This window comes from Schistocerca serialis, chromosome 10 (genome assembly GCF_023864345.2).
Source record: "Schistocerca serialis cubense isolate TAMUIC-IGC-003099 chromosome 10, iqSchSeri2.2, whole genome shotgun sequence".
Lineage (NCBI taxonomy): Eukaryota > Metazoa > Arthropoda > Insecta > Orthoptera > Acrididae > Schistocerca > Schistocerca serialis.
The window spans coordinates 161,922,463-161,937,534 of record NC_064647.1 but is presented as its reverse complement, the minus strand read 5'-3'; the positions used below and the strand labels follow the sequence as shown (position 1 = coordinate 161,937,534).

General features: G+C 40.8%; 1 protein-coding gene across 3 annotated transcripts in view; it reads left to right on the top strand.

Annotated features, from left to right (window-relative positions):
* The window catches only part of LOC126425328 (speckle targeted PIP5K1A-regulated poly(A) polymerase-like), a 231,286-nt gene that overhangs the window by 86,395 nt on the left and 129,819 nt on the right, over nucleotides 1–15,072 (top strand). The window contains exon 10 of one of the 3 annotated variants that reach the window (XM_050088314.1): nucleotides 8,163–8,195. The exons of the other annotated variants lie outside the window; for them this stretch is intronic. The gene's annotated coding sequence lies outside the window, so the exon portion shown is untranslated. Of the gene's footprint in view, nucleotides 1–8,162; nucleotides 8,196–15,072 lie in introns of those variants that run through there. 3 annotated transcript variants of the gene reach the window in all.

The window sequence follows — 15,072 nt, the reverse complement described above, 5'->3', positions numbered from 1 at the left end:
AGAAACTGCAAAAAGGTGGGAATTTAAGGAGATGGGACCTGGATAAACTGAAAGAACCAGAGGTTGTAGAGAGCTTCAGGGAGAGCATAAGGGAACAATTGACAGGAATGGGGGAAAGAAATACAGTAGAAGAAGAATGGGTAGCTCTGAGGGATGAAGTAGTGAAGGCAGCAGAGGATCAAATAGGTAAAAAGACGAGGGCTAATAGAAATCCTTGGGTAACAGAAGAAATATTGAATTTAATTGATGAAAGGAGAAAATATAAAAATGCAGTAAATGAAGCAGGCAAAATGGAATACAAACGTCTCAAAAATGAGATCGACAGAAAGTGCAAAATGGCTTAGCAGGGATGGCTAGAGGACAAATGTAAGGATGTAGAGGCTTATCTCACTAGGGGTAAGATAGATACTGCCTACAGGAAAATTAAAGAGACCTTTGGAGAGAAGAGAACCACTTGTATGAATATCAAGAGCTCAGATGGCAACCCAGTTCTAAGCAAAGAAGGGAAGGCAGAAAGGTGGAAGGAGTATATAGAGAGTTTATACAAGGGCGATGTACTTGAGGACAATATTATGGAAATGGAAGAGGATGTAGATGATGATGAAATGGGAGATAAGATACTGCGTGAAGAGTTTGACAGAACACTGAAAGACCTCAGTCAAAACAAGGCCCCGGGAGTAGACAACATTCCATTAGAACTACTGACGGCCTTAGGAGAGCCAGTCCTGACAAAACTCTACCATCTGGTGAGCAAGATGTATGAGACAGGCGAAATACCCACAGACTTCAAGAAGAATATAATAATTGCAATCCCAAAGAAAGCAGGTGTTGACAGATGTGAAAATTACCGAACTATCAGTTTAATAAGTCACAGCTGCAAAATACTAACGCGAATTCTTTATAGACGAATGGAAAAACTGGTAGAAGCGGACCTTGGGGAAGATCAGTTTGGATTCTGTAGAAATGTTGGAACACGTGAGGCAATACTAACCTTACGACTTATCTTAGAAGAAAGATTAAGAAAAGGCAAACCTACGTTTCTAGCATTTGTAGACTTAGAGAAAGCTTTTGACAACGTTAACTGGAATACTCTCTTTCAAATTCTGAAGGTGGCAGGGGTAAAATACAGGGAGCGAAAGGCTATTTACAATTTGTACAGAAACCAGATGGCAGTTATTAGAGTTGAGGGGCATGAATGGGAAGCAGTGGTTGGGAAAGGAGTGAGACAGGGTTGTAGCCTCTCCCCGATGTTATTCAATCTGTATATTGAGCTGGAAGGATATAAGATGAACATCAACAAAAGCAAAACGAGGATAATGGAATGTAGTCAAATTAAATCGGGTGATGCTGAGGGGATTATATTAGGAAATGAGACACTTAAAGTAGTAAAGGAGTTTTGCTATTTAGGGAGTAAAATAACTGATGATGGTCGAAGCAGAGAGGATATAAAATGTAGACTGGCAATGGCAAGGAAATAGTTTCTGAAGAAGAGAAATTTGTTAACATCGAGTATAGATTTAAGTGTCAGGAAGTCGTTTCTGAAAGTATTTGTATGGAGTGTAGCCATGTATGGAAGTGAAACATGTACGATAACCAGTTTGGACAAGAAGAGAATAGAAGCTTTCGAAATGTGGTGCTACAGAAGAATGCTGAAGATAAGGTGGGTAGATCACGTAACTAATGAGGAGGTATTGAATAGGATTGGGGAGAAGAGAAGTTTGTGGCACAGTGGGTAGATCACGTAACTAATGAGGAGGTATTGAATAGGATTGGGGAGAAGAGAAGTTTGTGGCACAACTTGACTAGAAGAAGGGATCGGTTGGTAGGACATGTTCTGAAGCATCAAGGGATCACAAATTTAGCATTGGAGGGTAGCGTGGAGGGTAAAAATCGTAGAGGGAGACCAAGAGATGAATACACTAAGCAGATTCAGAAGGATGTAGGTTGCAGTAGGTACTGGGAGATGAAGAAGCTTGCACGGGATAGAGTAGCATGGGGAGCTGCATCAAACCGGTCTCAGGACTGAAGACCACAACAACAACAACAGTTTTCCATGATCATCTTGGTTTTTTAATGGATCTTTTGGATAATAATTTAGGAAAGCAACTGTCAAATATTGACACAAATTTACAAAGGAATAAATTCAATTTGACATTAGCATCTCTCATCTCATACCATTCACTGGATTGTAAGGTGCTGTACTGTTTATTTCCATTAATTGTGCATCATGATCAGAAAATGTTACCAGTCAGTGTCCCATTATTTTTCTGCACACAAGGTGGTAAATTGACTACTTAAATTAGGCAGAAACACCAAAATAAAAATTTTAGTTCAGTTTTCCTGTCCGTATCTTGGAAGAAATCTACACTGAAATCTCCACAAACTATTAACTGTTTCTTCTTGTAATGCCTCGTGATTTCTCATAAATAGCTGAAAGTTTCCTAGAGGTAATCTGTAGGCTCCTAAAATTATCAGAGAAATATTGTGCAGTAACAACTCACAGGCAGATGCTTATACTAGAAGGCAAAAGCCTATGCAAAGTTGCAAACCCAGAAGAAGAAGAAGAAGAAGAAGAGGAGGAGGTGATTATGCTTCCTTATGGCACCATTTAGTATTGGGTCGGAGTGTAAGTTCATAAAACATAATATACACATAACAGACTTTAGTCATCAGTGGTATATTCTCTTTCACTATTTACAACAGTCTACCAGCACTGGGGTAACTTTTTGTTTCCGCAACTGTAGGAAATATTGTGATTTTGGGGCAAATAACTCATTGAGCCATGTTTGGAGCGCATCTTCATCTGGAAAGAAAGTTCTTTGAAGGTTGTTAAATGGAGTGCAGATAAGCAGAAAAATCTGAGGTTGTAAGATCTGGTGAATAAGGTGTGTGTGGAATGACTTCCCAAACCAACTACTGTATAGTGTTTTTTGTCAGTCTGGCAGAATGCGGGCGTCTGTTGTTGTGGAGTAGCATCACTTCACACAGTCTTCCTGTTTGTTCTTGGACTGCATCTGCAAGACTTATCAGTTGTTGACAATAAGTGTAAGCAGTGATGATTACACCTCGGAGAAGCAATTCCTAGTACACCTCACCGTCACTGTTCCACCAGATGCCTAACATTCTTTTGTGGATGCACACAGGCCCATGTAAGGGTAGCTGTTGCTTTGTTTGGGCTCAACCATTCCCTTTCTTCCCTTATGTTAGCATAAAGACACCATTTCCTGCCATCAGTAATTATACAGGATATGAATGATAGGAATGGTTGATGTTGATCATGAGCCAATTCATATGGTGAGCAAGCAGAATGCACTTATGACCATTCAGTAATTTTTATGATTTTGGCTTAGGGCATACAATTCCCATAGACTTGATTTTTTGAACCTTCCAGGTTGCAATGTCACACAATGGTGGAATGATCACAGCTAATCACAATTGCCAGTTCTCAAGTACATTGACGTGAATCATTGTGGGTTAATGCACTGAAACAGTCATCAAACCCCAAAGGTATTCTTGAATGTGGAGAGTCAATAAGTAGAAATGATTCTCCTTAAAATGAAAAAAACATTTTCCTGTCATTCTGTGTCAAAAGATATTATCCCCTTACACGATGCAAATGTTTCTGGCTGCTTCTGTAACTGCCACTCGATAATATTTGCAGTGTGCTGTGTGTGAATAAACAAGCTGCACTTCTGCAAGTGTTTTTCTATAAATCCATGTCAGTTCTTTCAATGGGGCTTCTATACCTGCAGGAATACCGTAATGTCGAGTTTAGAGTGTTTTCCAGTATCCGGCAATGGACAGACATAAGTGATATTGATCTGTAATTCTAACTGAAGAAATGTGCAAAATACACGAGCCAGGATAGAGAATGAAGAAGTTATGAGTGTTGGTAATGAGCATCTAGTCTCCTGAACTGCTAGGTAGTCCCATTTCTTCTCTGCTTTGTCTGTAGGAACTAATGCTTGTTGGTGAAAGTTGTAATTGGTTTCCATACATTATGTTGTCATTCTGTAAGGGCAGTCTATTTTGTATGTATTGCATTGAATTTTTGGCTTTCCTATTTTTGTTAGACGTAGACCTGTGTATTACTCCACTATCTGTTCAAAAGTATCCAGACACTTATTAGCGGACATTAATGAAGGAGGTCGACCCTTTGCCTTTGTGATGGCTTGAACTCTGCTTGGGACACTTTCAGTGAGGTGTCTGAATGTCTGTGGAGGAATGGTAGCCCATTCGTCCTCAAGGGCCAAAACCAGCGGAGATAATTATGTTGTATGCTGGGATCTAGAGCAAAGTCAACATTCTACCTCATCCCAGTGGTGTTAAATTGGGTTCGGGTTGGGTCTCTGGGCAGGACAGTTCATTTCAGAAATGTTATTCTCCACAGACAATTGTCTCACTGATGCTGCTTTCACAGTGTGCATTGCTATGCCGATATGATCAGTCTTCAACTCTGAACTGTTCTTCTGCTGTACACAGTACACATTTCGGTGAAGTGTATCTATGTATTTCAGCGTTTACAAGGGTTGTTCAATAAGTAATGCCTCACATTTTGATGATTCACATTTGATGCTTGTTCTGTGCGCCAGTTAAGTTTCGAACTGTCCTGGCAGGTTGCAGAGCTGTAATATAGCATCAAAATGGCATCTACATGTGACTCACGTTACAAGTAGCATGCTATTATTGAATTCTTGTGTGCAGAAAAAGAAACTGTGGCGAACATCAGTAAACATTTGTGTGCAGTGTCTGGCAATGCTGCAGTTGATAGGAGTACAGCTGGGTTATGGGTAAAGAAAGTTACAGCCTCAGGAAATGCAGAAACAGCTCTGTGATCAGCCACACTTGGTACGTCCTGTCACAGACACTGCTCCAGATATGTTGAATCGTGAGGATGCCATTGTTCATGCCGACCGGAGCATCACAACTCAGCAATTGGCTCTACAGTTGTCGGTCAGCTTTGGAAGTGCGTGTGCAATAGTAGAGACCCTCAGATATTCAAAGAGGTGCTCACAATGGATTTCACAAATGTTCACAGAGGACCACAAGATTCAAAGAAAGGTAATTTCATCTGAATTGTTGGAGTGTTTTGAGACCGACACACAGGCTTTTGTCACGGATTGTTTCAGGGGACGAAAGCTGGCTGCACCACTTTGCGCTAGAAACAAAAATGCAGTCCACGGAGTGACATCATCCTCATTCACCACAAGATAAGAATTTCAAGGCAACCCCCACTACTGGGACAGTCTTCTGGGATTTTGATGGTGTGATTCTCATGGATGTGATGCCAAGAAGGTCATCCATTAATTCGGAGGCATACTTGAAGACTCTAAATAAACTCGAGAACCATTTCCGACGATTTTGATTGGACAAGAATCCAGTAGAAATCTTGCTCCACCACAATAATGCATGCCCACACACAATTCTGATAAACCAGGGAAACATAGCCACATTGGGTTGGACATCATTGCCTCATCCACCCTACAGTTCAGACCTGCCACCCACAGACTTCCAGCTCTTTGGGTCGCTTAAAGATTCCACAGGGCACACACTTTGAAGGTGACAAGTGTCAGTCACACAGTGAAAACATGACTACACATACAGGACGATAACTTTTACCAGCAGGGAGTACATGCCCCTCCACAACTTTGGTGTACAGCCAAAGAACGTCATGGAGACTACGTAGAAAAATAGGATGTGGACAAGACATGTTATGTAAATTGTCACAAAATTCTGACTTTTAACAACAAATATGTTCTGAGGAAAAGAATGTGGGGTATTACTTATTGAACAACCCTCGTAGTATTTTCTCGAGCACAGTGAGGGGACCACATTCTAATCATGAGAAGAATCCCATACCATAACACCATTTCCTCCGTACTTCACTGTTGGGCGTTACACGTGATGGCAGCTATCATTATCCATACATTTGCCAAACCCAGACCCTTTGATTGGATTGCCGTAGGGTACAGTTGATTCATCACTCCAGATAACTTGTTTCGTGTCATCCACTGTCTAGGGGCCTCCCTTAATGCACCACTTGAAGCATCACTTAACACCTGACTATAGAAATATGTGGCTAATAGGGAGGTGCTTGATAATTGACGCCATTCTTTTTAACTCTCTATGCTCAGTCATTGCACTAGCGAAGCTGCTGGTAGCATTTTGGAACTCAAGAGTGATTCTTTTCACTGATTTTGTGCAGTTTTTTACAACCACCCTCGGTAATGCTTGAAGGACCTGTCAGTCGCTACATGAGGTCTGCCTCGTTTTGATTTAGCTGTGATTGTTCTTTCGCGTTTCCACTTCACTGATTTGGAAGGTCTAAATGACAGTCGTTGATTTGACAATATTATGGAAATGATAGGTTGCTACTCACCATATAGAAGAGTCTTTAAGTTGCAGACATGCACAACAAAAGACTGCTAAATATGTGAGTTTTTGGCCAGAAAAAAACACACACACACACACACACACACACACACACACACACACACACACACACACTCTCTCTCTCTCTCTCTCTCTCTCTCTCTCTCTCTCTCTCGCGCAAACACGACTCCCACATGACCACTGTCTCTGCTCACTGAGGCCAGACTGCGAGTAACGTTGAATGTTCATAGGAGCAGTCTGAGTGGTGGGGGTAAGGAGGAGGAGGTTGGGCTGGGTAGGGAAGGGATAGCAGTGTAGGGGTGAGGGATGGTAAAGTGCTGCTCAAGGAAACACGCAGGGGCAGGGTGGGGCATCTTGGTGCAGTTGGGAAGTTATAAGGAGATAAGTGGGTTGGGGGGGAGGGGCAGGGGGGGGCGCTGAAGACTAGCAGGTGTGCTAGTGGAGTAGAAGGCTCTGAAATTCTGGAGTGGAAGCAAGGAAGGGGATTGATGGGTGAAGGACAGCTACTAACGGAGGTTGGGGCCAGTGGGTTTATGGGAATGTAGGATGCATTTCAGGGAGGTTCTCCACCTGCGCATGTGAGAAAAACTGATGTTGATAAGGATACAGATATGGTGCAGGTTGTGAAGCAGTCATTAAAGTGAAGAATGTGTAAGGCAGCATGCTCAGCAACTGGGTGGTCCAGCTGTCTTTTGGCCACAGTTTGACAGTGGCCATTCTTGCGGCAGACAGCTTGTCGATTGTTGTACCCGTGTAGAACACAGCACAGTGGTTGTAGCTTAGCTTTTAAATCACAGTTGCTTTCACAGGTAGCCCTGCGTTCGCTGGAATAGGTGATGCTTGTGACCAGTGTGGGATAGGGTGTGGGGGCAGGTTTTGCATCTGAGTCTATTGCAGGGATATGGGACATGAGGAAGGGGTTGGGTAGAGTAGGTATGGACAAGGATATTATGTAGGTTCGAAGGGTTGTGGAATACCACCTTGGGAGAGGTGAGAAGGATAGTGGGTGGGCACAATGAAACCCTGGGAGAGAAGGTGATTCAGCTGCCCCAGTCCAAAGTGGTTCTGAGTCAAGAGGGAAATGCTGCTTAGTGGCCATATGTTGGGGGGGGGGGGGGGGGGGATGATTAAAGAGATAAGACATGGGAGATCTGTTACTGCACAAGGTTGGGAGGGTAATTTCCATCTGTGAAGGCCTCAATATTTGGAGTGTGTCCGCTCATCATTGCAGATGTGACAGCCACAGGTTGCTAGTCTGTACGGAAGTGGCATCTCGGTACAGAACAAGTGGCAGCTGTCGAATTAGAGGTATTTCTCGTGGTTGGTAGGTTTGATATGAATTGAAGTGCTCATATAACCCCCTTTGAAGTGGAGGCCAACTCGAGGAAGGTGGCTTGTTGGGTTCAGGAGGACCGTGTGAGGTGAATGAGGAGGAAGTGTTGACATTTTGAAGAATTGTGGATAGGGTATCATCACCCTCACTGTGGATCACGAAGACGTCATCAGTCACTCTGAAACAATTCTTCCACATTCAGAGGCACTGTGCTCCCCTCCCCAATCCATTCTTCTGTTGATGCTTCCCACTTGTTTTTCCTGTTGCTGCTTCCCAGCTGATAATGCAATATTCCTTGTTTCATTTCATACTAGTCTCTCGAACAGTCCTCCATTACAGTGAAGAGTCTAAATACTTTTGATCAGATAGTGTGTGCACTTTTTTGTGGCTCAATTGTGAAATTTGTTCTCATAATATTTCTTTTCTTTGTTTAAAGGTGCAGCACCAGTGACTTCAAATTTTTTTTTTTTTAATTTTTTTTTTTTTTTTTTTTTTTTTTTTGTCAAGCCGAGCACCAAAGCAACTTGTGACTGTGTGATACTTCATTTATCTTCCAGCTACAGTAGCATATAATCTACCCTAACCACTTCTGGTTTTGCACATAAGATGTAAAGCAGCATATGCTATCCAAACATATCTGTACTCATAACATATTAATTTATTTAAGGCGCTATACTTGATGCACATAAGTGTCTATTGTGATTTTGCTAATTGCATTAGTAGAGCTTAAATTATGGCAATATTCAGCCCTAAAAAGTTTGGGCAAACAACCACAAAATTTCAGTATTTAAGGCGCTATACTTGATGCACCTAAGTGTCTATTGTGATTTTGCTAATTGCATTAGTAGAGCTTAAATTATGGCAGTATTCAGCCCTAAAAAGTTTGGGCAAACAACCACAAAATTTCAGTTTGTGCATATGACAGTGAAGACGACAAAGAAAATGTATAATATGTTTTGTTGACTTAGGGCACTGCACAGTATATTATATTAGTTGATTCTGTTTGTATATATGGTCATGTCTTGTCTTTTAAGTTTTCCATTGGTTAATATCAAAATTGTTAAAATTTTGCTGGAAGAAAATAATGTAATTCTGCAATTAGTCTCATAAAAGTTACTGCCCAACATAAAGCTTGGTTTCTTGGAGAAACTGAATTTTTTATGGCAGTGTTGAATCTTTTCATTTTGGGAAAGGTTATGTACATATGTATAGAACAGGAATCTCATAGAAAGGAAGATGAATTTAAAAAAAAATTAAAAATGTATGTAAAGTTCTACGTTATTGCAGGAGAAAATGAATCTGAAGTGCTGCAGTTAAGTTTTCTTTTTTCAAAGTTTTGTAACATTTTGTATGTGGATTGTGTTCTAATGATTATCGGCATTGTCGAACTTTTGTAGTTGTTGAAAATCATATTTGATTTAAAAGTTTAGTAGGGGTTAAAGGATAAAGGCAGCTTCTTATTGTATTTAAAGTATTTCTATATTTACATACAGACAGTGAAATTATGTTTCATCATCTTTTGGATGTGCACCTGGTATAATAATATTTCCTCTCCTGATATTTCAGCTGATAACCTTACAATCATCTTAGATGTGAGTCACTGGCAGAATTTAAACCACTTGACACGATACTGTCGAGTAATCATGTGCCTCAGAGATAACACTGTTGACAATGAGAGTGTCAGTCAAAGATAAAATTTAATGCATCTGAGGCCGAAACAAAGAAAATGCAAAGTCACCATATCCACAGTGCTTACTAACTATGTGGCTGATTATTAAAATGGACAGCACATTTTGAAATGCCAGTTATTGAAGACTCAGAAAGATAGTTCCTCTGGGTGTGCACACAAAATCAGTGATTTGCATGATTTGTTGAGCTGGAAACATTTGTCTCAATTGATCAGGTCGTCTGCTAATTATGTTTCTATAGCTTCCTTGATCACCAAATCCCAATAGAGTGGGTTTGTGGTGAGTATCTACTTTTCTGCAATCTAGGGAATGGGCAGTGTTCAGCCACTGTAGACTTGTTGGGCTTCAGAAGGCGTGTGTGTTACTGGTGTTCGATGCAATGTTCTTGTCCTGTTTGTGTTATTTGCCCTATGTAACTTTTTCCACACTTGTGAGGAATTTCATATATATCTGCCCTTTGTAAAAGATCATTTTTAACAGATCCCAGAAGAGCTGCCATTTTGGCCAGTGGGAGGAAGATCACATCCGCTTCATGCATCCTGACTATTCTGGCAGTCTTTGGAGAAACGTTACCACATACTGTAGAAAGTCCGTTGCTTTTACATCTCTTTCTTCTTGCTCTTCCTTTGACCATCTGGCGTTTTTGTTTGCAGAGCTCTTTTGATGTTTTGTGTATCCAGTTTTATTGAATACCTTTTCCACATGAACCATTTCACCATAGAAGCTATCTAGCATCAGGTACTACATGGGCCCTACATACGAAAGTTTTAAGTATGCTTATAGTTTGCGAGGGATGGTGGCAGCTATACACCTTAAAGTATAAATTGGTAAGGATGAGCTTACAGTACATGCAGTGCACTAAAAGCCCGTCCTCCTTATGTCAAGCTATTACATTCAAAAACAGTAGACAGCCATTAATTTACTATTCCAAGGTAAGTTTGAGATTTTAATGAATAGTTAAGATGTTCAAGAAACTCTATCACTTTTTCCCTTGACACAAGGCCAAACTGTGAATGTGTCAACATATCTCCAGAACAGTGTCAGTTTTAAAACTGAAGATTGACTGAATTTTCTCCAAAATCCTCCATTTAAAATTGTCTACCACAGGTGAGAGGGGGCAAGCCATGGTGCCTGCTTAAATAATGCAGCTGTGTCTTCCTAAAACTTGTTACTAATCAGGTAAACAAGGAGATGACATTGATGTCAGTAGTAAATCAGAGCTTTTAAATTTCAAATTTGTTAACCTACTATTAAAATCTACTGAGTTACGGGTGCAATGTTCTCATTTACCATTAAAAGGTCTCGACAACAAGGCTAAAAGTTTGACCAACCAATAAGTAGGTCCACCTGTTTCAGTCACTATTGGTCTACTACTTAACATTTGTAGTATCTGCTGCAAGTGTGGTTTATGACTTCCATTTTGTTCTGGACCACTATTTTGTTTCTATATTAAATTGTAGGGCTTGGGAAGGTACAGATCTGAAACTCATCAGTCTGTTGTAGTGTCCTTGCACAGAGAGGTGTATTTCAGAAGCAAAGCAGTATTTCTTTGAACACAGGCAGTGGAGCTCTTGTCAGTATTGAGATAATATGTTGGGTCTTCAAATAAGTTGTTCTTCTCGACATAGATGTCTCTTAGTAGCAAAACAGTGGCGTTACCTTTGTCTGCAGAATGAATCACCGTCTGGGAATTGTTCTGGAGGTTATAAAATGTAGCTCTATCAGACAAGGACGTGTTACTTTTGTGCATTTGGTGTTTTGTTAATACTTGGCACTTCACGCCCTATTTCATCAGCAGCGTTATCTTGTAGGTTTCAGACAGCTTGGTTCAGTTCTTTCGATAAAAGATGTTAATGAGGAAAGCTTCAGTGTGATAGCAGAATTCAAACCCTTTCTTAAAACAACTTTTGTCAATGTATTCCCCACATTTTGTCAGTGGAATAGTGTCCGACACAGTACCAATAAAAAAAAATACGAAGGTTAGGCGGAAATTGAGGAATAATTGGTCACGAAATGGAAACCACAGTGAAAATCAAAACTGTTATATTTGCATTAGTTAGTTGCACCTTACTTTTACTTTTGTAATAGTCGCCGTTCCGACTTGGGCATCTGTCGTAGTGTTGTACAAACTTTCCAACACCCTCATTGTAGAAGGCAGCCTCCTGTGCTTTACAACAATTTTCTGTGCTGTACTGCTGCTCGTTGTGTGTGTCAAAGTGTTGGCTTCGTAGTCAGATTCACTTGAGCTGAGATGAAAATCAGAGGTAGCCACGTCTGTGCTGTACACTGGATGATCACACTTCACACCAAATACGCTGCAGGAGCATCTTCATTGGCCCTGCAGTGTACAGTTGAGAATAGTCACGAAGAAGGAACTGCACGACAGTTACATTATGCGGGCTTTCATGAAATCTGACACTCTCGACAGGTACCTGTACTTGCTGGGAGACACTATTTTTTAGGCATCTTTATGCACTCGCTGTGCATTCAGAACTGAGAAGAGTGATGTGACATTGCCCAACACTGTGCAAAGCTTCGTCAGGTTTTCTCAGTGGTTTCCATTTCGCAACTGATTGTTCCTTACTTTCTGAATTGCCTGGTATATGTTTGTGTCTACAATCACAATTTATTTTGCCTACTGGTTACCAGTTTCAGTACACGGTACCATCCTCGGGCCATCCTGTCCCACAAAGTGACTTCCTTCCCTCGACCTGTCCTGGCAGGAATTTACCGTCCTCTGCCGTCTCTGTATCCGCTGTACTAGGTTGACCTACAGTTTTTTACTCAGAAATGAACAGATTCTCATTTGTAGTTGTGGGGCTCCCCTCACGGTGATCCGTATTTTGCTGGACTGCCCCTGCATTTTGGCCCTTCACACTAAATATGTCCTCCCACCTTCCTTGTCACGGGTGTTAGCGGATGACCCTTGTACGGTTAAGTCTGTTCTCTGTTTTCTTCACGAAAGTGGTTTCTCCTCCTCTTGTTGCTGCCCTGGCGTTTCTTTTCCCTCTTTGGTTGCACGTTATTGCTTTCCCTTGGCTAGACTGTGCTGTTTGTGTTGTTCCTCTCTTGATTTCTGCCATGTTAGATCATGGGTCCATTGACCTAGCTGTTTGGGCCCTCCCCCAAATCAACCAACCGAGCGACTCGGGGCCATCCCCTGGGACACAGTTGTCACACTTCCTTCTCAAGAAGGTTCGTCAGTATTTGACATATCTACTTGGGAAGCAATTATGATGACTGCTTGCCAGTGGATAGCCTGAGGATGGCATACTGTACCGAAACCCTTAGCCTCTAGACAAAATAAATAAATTGCGACTGCAGACATGTGCACATACTTTTTCAGCTATTGTTGAGTTGTCCAGATCTTAATCCTTGTTAAATTAAAAACAGAAAATTTAAAGACGTATCTCACTGTTTGGAAGGTAGGAGAGAGGTGCTCATAGAATTGAAGCTGTGGGGACAGGCTACAGTCGTGCCTGGAAAGCTCAGTCAATAAGAACATTGCCTGCAAAAAGCGGGGTTCTGAGTTTGAGACTTGATTGAGATGTAGTTCTAATTTAATAGGCTGTTTCAGTGATCTCCTCCTCTACAGAACTTGCTCTGAGATAACACAGAGCAGGGCTTTTCAGTCAACACACTCTGCGAGTAGACAGCAGCTCGAGCCAGTGAGCAGCGAGCGCTGTACCTCCTCCCCAGCATCGTAACAATGTGGGGTAGCTTGTAGAGAGCTGTGAAGAGACTTGAGATGGAATGATGCAGATACCGTGTATTTCTCAGGCTAATTAATTTTGCAGCCAGAAACATGCAAGTCCCTGCAAATAAGGTTGCACTGCTATAAATCAGACAAATGAACTAAGCATAAAATTTACTATTAAGTAGTTACATATTTCTCATTTTATTTAGTCAGACATTACATATGCAACAATTTTTAATCAACTCCCACATACTTCGTTATCTTATTTCCCCCTGTTTTACGAGAGTGCCTGTATTCAGTGCAATAGTTCGTGTGTGTGTGTGTGTGTGTGTGTGTGTGTGTGTGTGTGTGTGTGTGTAGTAGACATAGTGTGCACTTCAGATCCTAATCTGACACATTCTCATCAGAGGCATTTTATTGTCTCTCATTGTTGGAAACACTTGTTCTAAGTTGAACAGGAAACCAATCAGTAATATTATACCTGCAGCCATCTTGTATAAACTAGTAAATTGATTCTGAGGAAAACACTTGTAGAAATCTAGAATTTGTCTTTATATTCCTTGCCACACAACTGGTCATTTAGTTTCAGACAAGCTCAAATCTCGTTGATATTTACAGAATACAGACATGAAAAACAACCTCTAGCACTATCACCTTGTTAAATCAAAATTGGAATTCTTCCTAAAGATTACATTGAGTAGGAGGCTAGCGTTCAAAGTCTGTATTAATATCAGAGTCCTTCAGTGACTGTATTTTTGGAAAATGAGCTGCATTTCCTTCATGGTGATTTGAACTTGAATAAAACCATAAACAGCTGTTAATTGACGATTTATTCACACCCATATTTGCAGCACCCTCATGTGGTTGTACATAGAAAGGAAAGCATCCTTATATATTAAAAAAATTAAGGATAGCGAATTAAAATAAAACAGAGTAAAAGTATGTAGTGTAGTGTCACATAGGTCAGCACACAGAGATGCCTCAAACATTCATATTCATAGAACACAACCCCATGAAAAGGGGAAGGGGGATGAGGCACTGTGGCATAAAGAACGGTAGTTACTGTAATAAATACAACTGGAAAGTAATACTAGGAGCATGAAATTAGATACCATCAATAGTGTGTCTGCGTGAGAAACGAAACCCGTTAACCAGTCCCACTACTGCAGATATATAAAACCCCAGAAGGGAAAAGTTATGGAAGATTAAAAATCAGGAAGCAAGAAGTAGAAGTTAATTAAGCTGCTGGGCGGACATGTGTGTCCATGTGGAAACTGAATGCAGACGAAGGAATAAAAGTATTAAAAAACCTAAGAAGGTTATGAAACTTAGCAGTAACAAGCTTTAAGAATCAGGAGCGTACATCAAGTAATAGGAGACTGTTTATAATGGCAAACCTAGGAAAGCAGAACAACAGATGAAAGGCTGTGGCTGCCGATATTATAAAGCTGTATGTGCAGTTCCTTTGTGTAACCGACTGTCCCAAAGTGACAATGTCATTTTGAATGCTAGTATACAGTCGATGAAATTCATTATCAGTTGATCCCTACTCAGAAGTAAAGTGTTCAAGAATTTCAGATCGTATTGGCAAAGACTGTGAGGTCACTTTTCCACAAAGGCTATTTCAGTTCAGCAACATGCGTTACACATTTCTGTAAATATATCTCTCATCCAAAAAGATAAAAAAAGAGTTGACGATTGGATCCTACTAAGCCAGTACACCTGCACTGCAATAATATTGACTTCCATGCCAGTTGCCAATATATTCAAGAAAGTTCTGAAATTGGTGCTCTTGAAATCTGTACTCAGATACTTCGTTGGTCATAAGACCACTACCACGTGTTAATTTTTTCAAAGTGACGTTCTTTGCACTTAAATTCTCCAGGAGAGGCACAGAATGAGCACCTCCAATTTCAGTGGGTACTGAAGTATTTTTCATTCTCTCATTCAGTTGCATTTAT